Raw genomic sequence first — 11,816 nt, 5'->3', positions numbered from 1 at the left:
GGATAACGACAATTTGATTTTAACCATTAGAATTATTAAATTTTCATCAATTATCCGATATTTAAACAATATGAAAAACTTTGGGAGTCAAATTTGTTTTGATTGAAATATCAAGAATCAATTTGACACAAAGACCAAATATTAGGAGTAAAACTACAGTAAAATCTCTATAAATTAATACCCTTGAGACCATACAAATTTTACATCTTGCCCATATTTTTGTGGTATGATCCCTTCTGGCTGCTGGGATAAATTAATTCTATTTACATTAATAAATTATTAATTTATTGAGTGTACTTAAAATTCTATTTAAGGAATATAAACCAATCCATATCTACTTGATTTGTAAGTATAATTTAATTCTATTAATATCTTCAATTACGTAGTAATTGATATCATTTTGCTGTTATCAAGATGTCAACAAAATTTAGGAATAATAAATGATAGATATAAAAAAGATAGATGTCAATATGCGTGTGGGATGTTTTCTATTATACTCACTCACATAATGTTTTGTGCATTTGTGATCAGTCATAATTGATTTTGGATGAAATTCAGTTAGATTTAAGTTTTAAGAAAAACAAACAACAATAAACTCATATTTTAGAAAAATATAATATGTAATTTTAGTGAATTAATTTATTATATGAATGGGACCAAAGGACTATATAAAGTTTTTTTAAAAAATTATTATCTCATTATTTTATCAAAATTATTAATTTAACTCGTTAATCCAAGTCAGAACTAGAAAAAAAATTATTATTTAATGGAAGTTATTAATTTATTGAGGTTTTACTATACAGTTCTTTCAGCAAAAGAACTTCTTGAGTTATAGCGGCTGCTTCATATTTAGTTGTTGTCATGAAGGTAATATTTGATTCGTAAAAGACCTGTCCAACACTAGTCAGCCACAAAGATGCTATTATTACAATTTTGAAGCTAATGCCGGTGGATTAATCTAGTTGACCATCTGGCTCTCTATAGCTTTTCTTTCTTCCTTTTTCCTGGGAGGATTTCTAAGGAATGTCAACTAGTCTGGTAGCTTGCAATGGACAGGATGTGGACATGATACATAAGTCAAATTAATTTAAAAAAGGCGAATAATTATGTGCCCTTTAATAATCGAACTCTTTTTTTTTTTCTATTTTTACAAAATGACAGCAACTACTAACTCACTCTTATCTTATACAACACGTGAATGAAAAATCTAATTGTACCATTTGAAATTAGAGTTTGAGAGTTCACCTTTAGGCCAAATGGGTGCAACATTGCACCGTAGAAATTTTATCCACAGGTAAACAGGATTCCAACTTTGACATAGTTCAAGGTTTAGGATATAGAGACCCTCCATGACCATCGGAACAAAAGCCCTTTGATGATTGAACATCTATCACATATTTTTTATACTTCAAAGGTTCTTATTAAAATAATAAAACAAGAAATTACCAATGATACGTAAAACAACACCTAACTCCACGCGAGACCCAACATCTTATTTTGCAGGCTCTTCAGCCATATGATTTATTCAAATACAGTACACAGAGGGTGCAAGTTTGGGCTTTGGATGACCGTTAGGAGTGAGGCCCGTTGTTAAGTGAGCCTATAAGCTTCTTCCATATTGAGTTTCTCGGCAGCTTGTCCATTGGGCAAATCCCAATCCAATGCATGGATCAAACTTGCAGTCAATAACTGAACCAATACCCAAACTCATTCCAGCGCAAACTCTGCACCCAGCACCAAATGGTATGACCTCAAAATCATTTCCCCTAAAATCACTATTGGGCTTTTCTCCTCCTGGTAAAAATCTTTCAGGTCTGAACTCCAGTGGATCAGCCCATACATCTGGATCCCGAGCTATAGCCCAAACATTAACCAAAGAGTTGAACCTTTAGGAATGAAGTATCCATTGATTTCACAATTCTCAGTTGCCATTCTTGGCAGAGACAGTGGAGTAGATGGGTGAAGCCTAAGGTCTCCTTGACGATAGCTTGGACAAAGGTTAATTTGGGCAGATCAGCATCGGCTATGAGCCAATTTGATCTGATAACTGTGTCAAGTTCTTGTTGGGCTTGGGCCAACAATTTCGGATTGCGAATAAGTTCTGCAATGACCCATTCCACAGTAATTGATGATATGTCTATCCCAACTGTAAACAAATGATATTTCTAATTTAACTCTTAGCAATCCTTTTGTCTTTTCTTTTTTGAAGTTTAGAATCTCTCTTGAATTGAAAAAAGAGAAAACAAACAAGAAAAGTAAATTACGAGGGTGCAACCAATAATTACACTTTTGCATTAAGGTCCAACCACGTACCGAAAAAGTAGAGGTATCTATATCTATATCTATATGTATTAGAGGGTAGGTTTTTGATGAGGAGCTTCCAAAAGCGTTAGAAATCCAAATCGTTTTTAATACAATTTTAGATTTTTTAGTTTAGTAATCTTTATCCTATAATTAACGGATAATAATCACAACTACAAATCACGTTTGCAAATCACAAGCCACATCTCACACTCACAAACCATGTCTCACACTTTTTTTTTACTACAATTTTAGATTTTTTAATTTAGTAATCTTTATCCTTAACTAACGGGTAATAACCACCCCTACGAATAATGTCCCTTGCAAATCGTGTTTGCAAATTACAAATCATGTCTGACACTTTATCACACAACTAATAGTAACAACTAACTAATAAGAAATTCACCACTACCAAAATCACATATCAAAAATTGAGGAGCCCATTTGAATTACAATTTCCATAATTCCCACAATTCTACTTATATGACATATCTTACTTTCATAATTATTCACCAAAATTGACGATTGCTAACACATTTTATTTTCATTTTTCATCCACACAAACCAAATACAATAAGAAAAAACACTACCTATCATACTCTCATCATGGACGAATCTCACCTACAAACACTTCAACGGCACATAAATTCAAAATCATGCCTATGGTAAAATTATTCCACTTTAAATAATTACTGAACAAATTTGTCAATTCATAATTATAACCTATATCTTCTTTCATTCTTACTAGGTTAAATATTTCTGAATACTTGCTTACATTCAGAGTATTAACATAGAAAATATGTTCTATGAGCTATGCAAAAATTGTGGACAACCATGTGAGGGTCATTCTGCAAAAAATAATGTATATGCATTGTAATGATGTGGTCGAAACTATTGTCAGGTAATTAATTTCATGTACCTTTAATTTCAAGATGTTTTTCTATACTGTATATAACATTTTCTTTTCAAATAGGTACAATATTAATATACAAATCCGAGATTCCAGTGGTAACTTGCATCTTAATCTACAAGACAAACATGCACAATTCGTATTTTGTAGTGATGTTTTTTATTTTAGAGAATTGCAAAGAATGGTAGTATTTCTTGATACATATTTATTTTTTTATAATACTATTTATAAACTATGTAAAAAATACACTAATTTCATATTCCATATGCTCTTAATTCTCAGGAAAATAGAGGTGGGCTATTCAACCAATGGATCAATTCATGCAAAGACCGTGCCTTCTTATTTATAGTACAAACTCCACAAAATTCAATAGAGTTAATTAAACCACCAATATTGATTTTCATACTAAAGGTTAATTGGTGTGAAAAATGTTCACACTTTCATACAAGATTATCAAATTGAATGCATAATGTTTGTAAGTATTTCATTTTGAAATCAAACAAACCATGCGATTACATTCATTTCTATTCATATATTATTCATTTTCTAATATAAAATTCTATTATTCTTTCAGGATCCATCTTCTGAAAGAAGGCAATTCCTGACTGATGCACACATTTTATCATATTTCAAACTATTGCTAGAGAAATCTTACATTTTAATTTTATTGGTACGATTTTTTTAATTTTTTTAATTTACTCTTTCTTAATTTCCTTCAATGATGTCAATATCATGCGTAACACGGATATTCACACTAGTACATTTTGTATCTGAGAGGCCTTGTTAATGACATTCTACTTTATCCCTTTTGTAATGTTTGCAAAAGCACATAAACTAATAAAGCTTCATTAATAAAAAGTAAAGTGTCAATAAAATTAGTTATGAATAGGCGACTCTTATATATTTTGTCCAAACACAAGGCTTCCCTAGAACCTGATATATTTCTCCCTCACACGTGTTACTGGATGCGCCGGTTTTTTCTTTTTCTTCTTTTTTATGATTACACTTTTTAAGTATAAGTATGAAGACTTTAAATTGGGCGTTTCTAACATACATTCCCCTTCCCAAACCACTCAATCTGTCCCATGTCCCCCTTTTGCTGATTACTTAATGCATTGTTACATGCGACTACATCCTCATGTTGTCATCTAAGCCATCGGATAGTGACTGAGGTTATATTGGACATTTCCGGATATCTCAAGTCTTAAAAATATGGACGACTAGGCCATCAAACTCGAGGATGTAACTAAGGTCTTGTTTGAATTATTTTTTGGAGATCATATTTTTCCTTTTCTGTAAATATTCCTTTTATGTATCTTTTGATTATATTTTTATCTCATATACATCACATGTTCAAGCAGTGTTCAAGTAATTTTTTCTAAAAATTCTCTAGAAAATGCAATCCAAATGAGCTCTAAGGTTTTAGACTTAGTGGGGGATACTTTTAAGAACTCCAGTCCCCATGAATAACATGCGAACGACAACTTTTATTCTGACATAGAATTGAGTGCGATTTGATGAGGTACATCAAGTATGTAGATAATTAGCTAATCTAACATACACACAATTAAGTTAATTAAAGAATGAGTTATTCTTTAATTGTTTTTTCTTAATTCACAAGGTAAGGTGGACAAAGGTGTTTTAAGAGTCGAATAAAAGATCTTATAATTATCTAATTAAAATCTCTACAATGGGACAATTATAATGTATTCTACTAGTGTTCAATTCCACTAAATCAAGAAAAACCTAAATTCAAATAAAAAAATGAAAAGCTCAAAGATAAAAATGATAACTAAAAAAAAAGACACAAGGTAAAATCGAAAAACAATTTAAACGTATCTCATACCTAAAAATATTAAGAAATAGTGTAATGGTAACCAATGGTTAAGAGAGGCTACAGATGCTAATTTGTTTAAAAAATAAAATTAAATGGAAAAAATATTTAAATGTGACAGGGACAATATGTGTGAGATTAACATTTAATTAATAAATTGGGTATTATATATTTAAATGGAAAAAATATTTAAATGTGACAGGATATTAGTAGTGCCAGTAAGAGGGCTCATTACTCAAAATATAGCCGAAAAAATAAAAATTCTGAATAGTGTTGGCTTTGTTTGAAAGGTGAGTTTTTTGGGTGTTTGTCTAAAACTCTACCGTAACTTATTGTAGAAGTTTTTAAAAAAAATTTTGAAGTGTGTTTTTTTTTTTAGAATATTTTGAAGTGTATAGTTTAAAAATTTTGAAAATTTTTTTGAGATTACTGTAATTAAAATTTTTTAAAAACTTGTAGCAGATAAACTTGATAAAAAATTTGCCTTTCAAACAAGGCCGTTGTTCTGACAGGGTATAAGAACAAAACTAGTCAGCCGGGCAGAAAAAAATTATTTATTTTTTTAAAACAAATGCGTCGGCTGCCAGCGTCAAGTCTGATGCTGCCGGGCTAAGCGTCAGGAAAAAGTAAAAAAAAAAAAAAAAAAAAAATTGCCCGGCACAAGTAAAAAACAAAGGCTGCCAATGGGCAAATTGGTAGATTCCAACTTTCTGGTCACAATACCTCAGTCACAGAGGGAAAACAAAGGGTTCTTTGGGTTTTTCATTTTGAACATCGCCTTGAAAAAAGGTTGGAAAAAAAGGCTTATAAAAAATCATTTTTAAGTATATAATTGCTGCTAATATATTTATTTATAAATATATTGTCAAAAATGGAGTATAACTATGTGATGTGATGGTGTAACTAGAGATTGCCTTTTAGGTGGTGATTTTTTTTTTTCTGGAGTAAACAAGTGGTTTAGGAACATTTTTATTTAGCAAAATGAGCAAAGGGGTTGTTTGGAATTTTTATTAATTTTGTTACTCAAATAACAAAAATAAGGAAGATAAGCGATATTAAGAGAAATCTCAAAGGAGGTTTATGATATTATCCCTTATACTTAACTTTGAATGGCAAGACAATTGTAAAAGCAAGCTGGCCGGATGTAACAGGTTGAGATATAAAATGGATGTCCCCTAAAATATGGGCGAATTACTCAAATTATTGGGAAAAAAAAGAGTCGGAAGAATGTTAGTTTGACAAGGGTTGGGTATAAAACTATTGCTGCCGAGCCGACTAAACCCATTGCGTATATTTATTGGCGTTCTCTTTTTTAATGAAGCATCAGCCTGCATTATTGGAAAGTTAGAGAATTTAGACTTCTGAAGGAAGGTTTCTGATATTATTATCCTTTTTTCTTTAATTTTTTAGAGGTAAAATTTTTTGTTTAATTAAAAACTTAAGATTTCAGCTTGGCTGACTAAGCTCGACAGTCTTTTTGATTAAAAATTATTTCAAAGTTGAAACGCAAAAAAAAAAGATCAAGACAGATTTGGTAAATCAATTATTTTTAGCTTATGTTAAACCCGAAAAAAAAGGTTTTTTAAACAAAAAAGCTCATTCAATTTACAATAAGATGCATTGTCCAAATCATTGAAAAATAATAGTTGAAATTATTATGTATAAGATATGATTTTAAATTTTTTATAAAATGTATATAAAATTGATATTTATATAAATAAAATATACCAATAAATTATAATTTCATAGTGAATTTTTAAAAGAATAGAAGTAGAAGTATATATGACAATGGGTAGTTAAACATAAAAGAATTATTTAAGGATGGGTCACATCTTGTAGTTTTCTTGTAGTTTTGAGATTCCAGTCAAAGCAGAAATCTACCAATTTGACCGCTGGCAGCCTTTTTTTTCTCTTTTTTTACTTCTGCCAGGCAGCATTTTTTTTTTCTTATATGATAGCATTTTTTTCTGGTAGCATTTTTCTTATAAGCCTTATTTTTTTTTTTCAACCTTTTTTCAAGGCGATGTTCAAAATGAAAAACCCAAAGAACCCTTTATTTTCCCTTTGTGAATGAGGCATTGTGACCAGAAAGTTGGAATCTACCAATTTGACCATTGGCAGCCTTTGTTTTTTGCTTGTGCCGGGCAACTTTTTTTTTTTTTACTTTTTCCTGAAAAAATATATATAATTTTTTTCTGTTGAAGTTAGTCAGCCCGAGCACCAATAATTTTATATTTGTACCCGGTCATACTGTTCCGAAGTTTTATTTTTTCGACTATATTCCTAGTAATTAGCCCAGTAAGAGGAGAGACATACCAAAAGCAAAGCTTTGATTTCTGTATCCGATACGGTACCTCCGTCGCCATCAATGTTGTCCTTGAGCGAGATCAACGTACTCAACAAGTCCACGTGTTTTTTCATTCCACTAGAGCCGTTGATCTTATGCTCCTCAAGGGTTGTGTTCCAGCACGAGTCGAAACGCGCGTGGAATTTCTTCATCTTCCCAGCCACGCCTTGCAAATCTAGCCAATCAAGAACGGGGATAAATAAAAACAAAAAGAACGGGGATAAAATCAACCAGGTTAAAAACACCAGCCAACACCGTCAGCTAAACCACCATTGATTTGAACTCGTCGGCTTTCGGATCACCGCCGCCGCTTCCATCACCGAAAGCTCTCCTTTCAAGCATCACTCGCCCTAGCGTATTCGTGGTCCACGCTCAATAACTGCCCAAAATTTACTGGAGTCTTCCCTGCACTTGCTAATAGAGCGCGTGTGAGAGTTCCCACCTCTTCCCGTAAAAGTAATTCCTGTTAAAGTACCTAAAATATATTTTAGGAAAATAATTTTTTTGAGGAGTGCTAGTATTATTTTCCTTATTTTATATTAGTTTAGAAATTTACTGACACATAATTAGGGTAAAAGTTTTTGTATTAGTAGGTTAGATGCACAAAGCACAAAAATTATTAAATTTCTTTGTTATATATGCAGTATATATCTAAATCTGTTGATGTAAAATAAAAAAATTCCTTACATAACTAATGGATAAAAGATTAATCTTAAGAAAAATAGACTATCTATTTGCCTTTGTTCTTCTGATAAAAATTACCAATTTTTACAAAAGAAACAAGAGCAACTGCGAAATGAATTTTCTTGGCTTCTACCGCAAGATATTTGCAGATGTGCACGCATGTTAATTGAAGAATCATTTTACAACACTAGCAATGAATGTTACTCGCCCATGTTTAAAGTTGAAACTACAAAAAAAAAAAAAAAGAATTGCAGTACTAAGCACATTTTACAGTACCCTGTTCCCAATTTTCTGAAGTTTGTTGTATGGCTGGATATTTTGTAGTAATAATGGTACTCAATTTTTTTTTCTTTTCACGGATATCTTTCTTTTTTTCATATTCATGTACATAAAATTCCTTAGATAATAGAGTGTCCATCACATAAAATAGGCCAATCTCCCCAGTTTCTACAAAGTCCGGCAACCACATACATAACCTCACCACGGACCTTTCCATCTTAGAAAAGTGCTTTTAAGCGTACTATTTCTAGTATATTGATTTTTGGGAGATTTTTTATGGCTTGGTTTGAGATTTTCTGGAGACCGCTATATATATATATATATATATATCTTACATATATAAAGCGTCCAACGCCTTGTGAACAGTGCAGGATGAGCCGTTATGCCGTGATTTGTCTGGCTTTGAGGGGCCTTTTGGTCCTTTGATGATGGGTGTCAGTGGCTCTGTTGGCATTTTGCTTCTGTCCGCTGGCTCTTTTCGATTGTAACTTTGCAAGTCCACGTGGCTTTCGATTTTGGTAGTCAGCAATTACTATTAGTTAGAGCATCTCCAATGGGGGTGTAATGGCTCCCCATTACACCCCTCCATGACACGGCTCCCCATTGGAGCCGTGTCATGCGGATTACACGCATCATACATATGATGCGTGTAATCCGTTGATTTTTCTTCCCATGGCAAATATTTGAAGTATCAAATATTTGTTTAATTTCCTACATAATTATTTTTTAAAAAATAACAATATATTATTTTTGAAACATAGAAAAATATATATTATTCAAACTTAAAAATTAATAATATCATTTTTAGAAAATAAAAAAATTCAAAATGTACAAAATTTAACGAAAGTTAGTACTTTATTTTTTAAAAATAACAAAATTAGTTTTAAAAATTACTTTATTTATTTATGGGATATGAGTTATGCATTATTAAAATAAATATTTGATTAATTGTGGACCCATGCTATTACACCTTGTGGAGTGTAATCCATTGTGAGTGAAAGTGTAATAAAAGAGGAGAAAGTGGAATGCTGACGTGGCATGTGGATTACACTCCACAAAGTGTAATCCATTGTGGATGCTTGCGGTCAGCAATATGCTTTCTTTTCTCTTAGCTTTTTTCTTCTTCTTAGTTTTCTTTGGCAGCTTAAGAAATGTCTTGAAAAGTTTCTTTCTCAAAAAAAAAAATGCAATTTAAAAAATGGATTATAATTTTTGAACTTTTACAGTAGGTCCAATTTTTTTTCTTTTGAGCATGAAAAAAATGATTCAATAAATACAAATTATCAAAACCAAAATCATCAAAATCTCCAAAAAAAAAAAAAGAAATAGACAGCCTAAAAAAGGGAAGAAAGAAAGAAAAATAAGAAAATATGTATATTCACCCTTGCAAGTTATACTTGTTCAATATTGAGAGTTAAGAAATGGATTATAATTTTTGAACTTTTACAGTAGGTCCAATTTTTTTTCTTTTGAGCATGAAAAAAAAGATTCAATAAATACAAATTATCAAAACCAAAATCATTAAAATCTCAAAAAAAAAAAAAAGGAAATAGACAGCCTAAAAAAGGGAAGAAAGAAGAAAAATAAAAAAATATGTATATTCACCCTTGCAAGTTAAACTTGTTCAATATTGAGAGTCCTATGCTCATTTTCAATAGATGATGTCTTGTCCAAAAAAACCATTGTCGCTCCCTCCACTCTTAAACACTTTTAATCTATTAATCAAACAATCATCTGAATTGCAACAAAAAGAATAAGATCCAATATGAAACCCTGATTAGGAGACATGGTAGTATATATAAACCGAGATCATGGAGGGATAGAGTTGAATAAAAATTATGTGTCATGAATATAGACCTATTAATGTAAAAGAAAAAAGCCACTGAATATACAAAAAATATTAATTCAATTTTACATTGGTGTGAAAATATTTTTAAATATGTTTGAATGCTCATTCAAGTCTAGCAAACAAAAGAAAATGACAAACCCATTTTATAATTGCCTTGCTTTATTTCTTTCTTCTAAAAGATTGTTAAATGTGAAGTACTAACAAATAGAAAGTGTCAAAAAAAATGGAAATTGTCAAATTGCTTGTCGTAGAGAAGCAACGTAACTAATAAGCAAGGCTACACATTACATGTATAGTCATATGCCTTTTAGTTCTACCTAATATTAGGCATTACTTACTGATTAATGCTATATTAAGAATGTTAGATAACCTGATTTCAAAGCCATATTTATTTGTGTAATTAGGAAAAAACATACACTCACACACATGACTATTGTATCTAACAAATAAAAAAAACACACAAACATAACAGTAAAATAATGAGTCTCAGCTACCTGACGCATGGCGTCAGGGCTAAAAAACTAGTATATATATAAGAGAGGAAAGCTGATTCATTGCATGGTACATAATTTAACCGGCAGGATTAGTGTTGAAGACTTTTTTTTTGTTGGTGTTTGTTAGTATATTGTGGGGGTGGTAGTCAGGTAGGTGTGTGCTGAAGGGAAAAGATTGATTGGCTGACGATTTTGAACGTTTGGTAGCAAGCACATGCAGCAAGAAATGTGCCGCTACAAGTAATTTGTAATACAAAAGTGATACAACGTTCCACAATTAGGGCCATATATACAACTCAGGTTCAAAAAGTTGGAGCACTTTATTCTTTATAGACATATTAGATAATCCATCCTAAAAGTTGAATTTCTGATGGTAAGCGATGGCCAAGTTTTTGCCGTTAAGTATGAATGGAGGGCATTACATATTTTAAGCTGAACGAAAGAGAGGTATGGTAGTATCAAATATATTTGCTGTAAACCTAAACTTAGTGGGTTTAGTGCATGTCAGCATGGACAGGGGCAGGACCAGGAACGCAAGGCATTGAAATTCAAACAGTTTATTGACCCGTAAAAATTATTGTGTTGAGGGTCAATAATTATTCAATCATGGAATTAATTATAATCAACCTATGTTTTTAAATTCGGATCGGTCTGACCGATCGAACCAGTAACCGGCCAACCATCCAGTCCGAATCTCTTTAATAAACCGCTAATCCAAGACTCTGTCAAACTTGGTCAAAGTTGGGTTTGACCAAAAACCGTTAAAACCGGTTAAAATCGATTTTTTTCTCAAATTTTCCATTCTAATTTTTTTTTTAAATAACAACCACCACCAAATAACAAAGTAGAATCCAGTCAATAAGAAAGCATTGTGTTTTTGTCAGAATCTCATGCAACATCCTTTATACTAAATTGAGGGAATTTTTCTTAAAAAAGGTAGTATAACTTAAAATATCCAAACTTAAAAAAAGAAAAGAAAAGAAGAAACCGGACTCATTGCCATTGTGATGGCTTCTTCTTCTTCTTCCCTTTTTTCCAACTCCTTTGATCTGTGAATAGCACCAAGAATTACTGTCTAACAAAGTTAGAAATCTAGATTAGGAGAAAATTTTCATTCT

General features: G+C 31.5%; 1 pseudogene; it reads right to left on the bottom strand.

Annotated features, from left to right (window-relative positions):
- Positions 1 to 1,525: 1,525 nt before the first annotated feature.
- On the bottom strand, positions 1,526 to 10,707 carry LOC113740980 (flavonoid 3'-monooxygenase-like; annotated as a pseudogene).
- Between the last annotated feature and the right edge of the window lie 1,109 nt (positions 10,708 to 11,816).

This window comes from Coffea arabica, chromosome 4e, assembly GCF_036785885.1.
Source record: "Coffea arabica cultivar ET-39 chromosome 4e, Coffea Arabica ET-39 HiFi, whole genome shotgun sequence".
Taxonomy (NCBI): domain Eukaryota; kingdom Viridiplantae; phylum Streptophyta; class Magnoliopsida; order Gentianales; family Rubiaceae; genus Coffea; species Coffea arabica.
The sequence above is the reverse complement of the archived record's forward strand: the minus strand, read 5'-3'. Positions and strand labels throughout refer to the sequence as shown.